The sequence below is a fragment of the Orycteropus afer genome, unplaced genomic scaffold (genome assembly GCF_000298275.1).
Source record: "Orycteropus afer afer isolate SDZICR_OR568_19922 unplaced genomic scaffold, OryAfe1.0 scaffold00203, whole genome shotgun sequence".
NCBI classification, from domain to species: Eukaryota; Metazoa; Chordata; class Mammalia; order Tubulidentata; family Orycteropodidae; genus Orycteropus; species Orycteropus afer.
Window position 1 is genome coordinate 2,964,586 of NW_006921790.1, and position 3,191 is coordinate 2,967,776.

Here is a 3,191-nt window from a genome sequence, read left to right on the forward strand (position 1 = left end):
TTTTTCTCTTTCTTCCCCCCTTTTTTTTTTCCTTGTGGTTAACCCCATTCTTTGTTGGATTTTTTTTTTCAGGTTTCTCATTGTTTTCTTCATTATTCTCCTTCCCTACTTTGTTTTCTCTTAGTACCCTATCCCCATATATGGCAGGTTTTCTCCCCTTTTTCTTTTTTTTGGGTTACTGTTCTTGATTACATGGTGTATTTTTTTTTTTTCATGTGCTTTTAGTTTTTTGATGGTTATTCAATCATAAATTTTATCTAACTGAGTGGGAGACAGCAACAATCCCCATAAGATACAAGTACACCCACACCTCCTGCAATTTCACTTACTGGTCAAGAGCTATCACCTCCTTCTCCACCAAGAGGCCAATGATAAAAAACCACCAAAAAGAGCCTGAATCAACCTAAGCTGCTCTTTACAAAAAATTAACAGGGATCTTAATATAATACCATGATGCCTTGGAGACAACAGACCATCACAGTCCACACAAAGAAGCAAGATAAAGTGGTAGAAACAAGGGAACAGGATGCAGAACCAGAATACATCCCTGAGGAAGAAGCAGCATTGAAACTCTCTGATAAGGAATTCAAAAGAATTATATTTAGGTATCTTCAAAGGATTGAGAGACAGACCAAAGAAAACACAGAAAAAAAAAACTTAGAAGAATTTAGGAAGAAAATATAAGAACAAAATGAGAAAATAAATGAAAAATTAGAAATGATTCTAAATCTACAGATAGAAATCCAGAAGATTAATGCTAAATTGTTAGAAATAGATAACACATTGGAAGGAAAAATGGGTAGAATTAATGAAATGGAAGACAGAATTAATGAGATTGAAAACAAATATCTGAATACTTCTATGGAAAGGGATCAGTCAGAACACAATCAAAACAAAATGAAGAAAGCCTAAGATTCATGTGGGATACCATAAAAAGAAATAATCTACATGTCATTGGAATTCCAGAAAAGGAAGAGAAAATGAAACCACTGAGAAAATTGTCCAAGATTTGCTGGAGAAGAACTTCCCTGATATAATGAAAGAGGAGAACATAGCCATTCAAGAAGTCCAACAAACCCCAAACAGGATAGACCCCCCAAAAAAATCACCAAGAAACATCATCATCAAAGTCAACAAAACAAAAGACAAAGACAGAATCCTGAAAGCAGCACACGGGAAAAACAAAAAGTTACCTACAAAGGACAGCCGGTAAGAATAAGCTGTGATTTCTCAGCAGAGACCATGCAAGTGAGAAGGCAATGGGATGGTACATAAAAAACTCTGAAAGAGAAAAATTTTCAACCAAGAATTATATGCCCAGCAAAATTGTCCCTCAAATATGATGGTGAAATTAGGAGATTTCCAGATAAGCAGAAACTAAGGGAATTTGTTAAAACCAGACCAACCTTACAAGACATCCTAAAGGGAGTCCTTTGAACAGAGAACCAAAAATAGCAAATAACAACTGACCATTAATACACAAGATGACATAACCCAGAAACCAGAGCTATGGACATATCCAAAGTAAAATGAGCTTACAAGATTTTAAAAAGGGAACCAGAGACATCAATTGACAAGTGAGGACAACTACAAACAAAAAGAGGGAAAAGACTGTGCATTTATAGAAGTTCTAAATGGTGAGGAAGTTAAGAAAGTTGCAAGATAAAATGGATTGTTCTAAACTTGGGGAGAAAATTATAAATCATAAGATAACCTCAAAGAAAAATGATAAACCTTCATATCACAATAAAAAAGAGGATAAGCACAAATACTTAGCAAATACTAAAACAACAGCAACAAAGGAAATGATAACAGGATTCATAAATATAATGAGCTCAGCACAGAAAATAATATGGAACAAAGAAAACAGGGACACCATGAAAAAACACATACCAAAATGACAGCAACCAATTCATACTTGTCAATAATTACAGTGAATATTAATGGATAATATGCACCACTCAAGAGACGGAGAGTTGCAGATCAGATAAGAAAACAAAATCCATCAATAAGCTGCCTACAAGAGACACACTTTAGAGATAAAAGACAAAAATAGACTAAAAATCAAAGGTTGGAAAAAAAATATATCAAGCAAATGGCAACTGTGAGAGAGCAGGAGTGGCAATATTGTTTCTGATCAAACTGACTTTAAGACAAAAAGCACCATACAAAAAAAGGAAGGACATTATATAATGATGAAAGGATCAATTGGACATGAAGATATAACCATAATAAATATCTCTGTGCCCAATGAAAAAGCCCCAAAAGACATAAATCAGACATTAAAAGAGTTGAAAAGCCAAACAGATGACTCCACAGTCATAGTGGGAGATTTTAATACAACACTTTTTTTGGAAGACAGAACAACTGAAAAGAAACTCAACAGAGATGCAGAAGAGCTAAATAATACACTCAACCAACTTGGCCTTATAGACATCTACAAAGCACTTCACCCAACAGCAGCACAATATACATTCTTCTCCAGTGCACATGGAATTTTTTCCATGATAGAACATATGGTAGGCCATCAAGCAAGGCTTAATAAATTTAAAAACTTTGAAATACTGCAAAGCATCTTCTCAGATCATAATACTATCAAATTATAAATCAACAATAGGAAGATCAACGGAAAAAGAGTAAACACATGGAAACTGAATAGTACCCTCTTGAGAAAGACTGGGTAAGAAAAGAAATAAATATTGAAATTCAAAAATTCCTTGAATCAAACAAGAACGAAAACACAACATACCAAAATCTTTAGGACACAGCAAAAGCAATGATCAGAGGCCAATTTATAGCAATAAATGCACATATCAGAAAAGAAGAAAGAGCCAAAATCAACACTTTATACCAACATCTCCAACAATTGGAAAAAGAACAACAAGAAAAGCCATCAGTCACAGGAAGAAAGGAAATAATAAAGATTTGAGCAGAACTCAATGAAACAGAAAATAGAAGGGCAATAGAAAACAATCAACAGGACCAGAAGTTGGTGTTTTGAAAAGATCAATAAAATTGACAAACCATTAACAACTTTAACAAAGGAAAAGTGGGAGAGAATACAAATAACACGAATAAGAAATGAAATGGGTGACATCACAACAGAACCAACTGAAAATAAAAAGGATAATATCAGGATACTATGAAGAATTGTACTCCAACAAATTTGAAAATCTGGAGGAAATGGACAG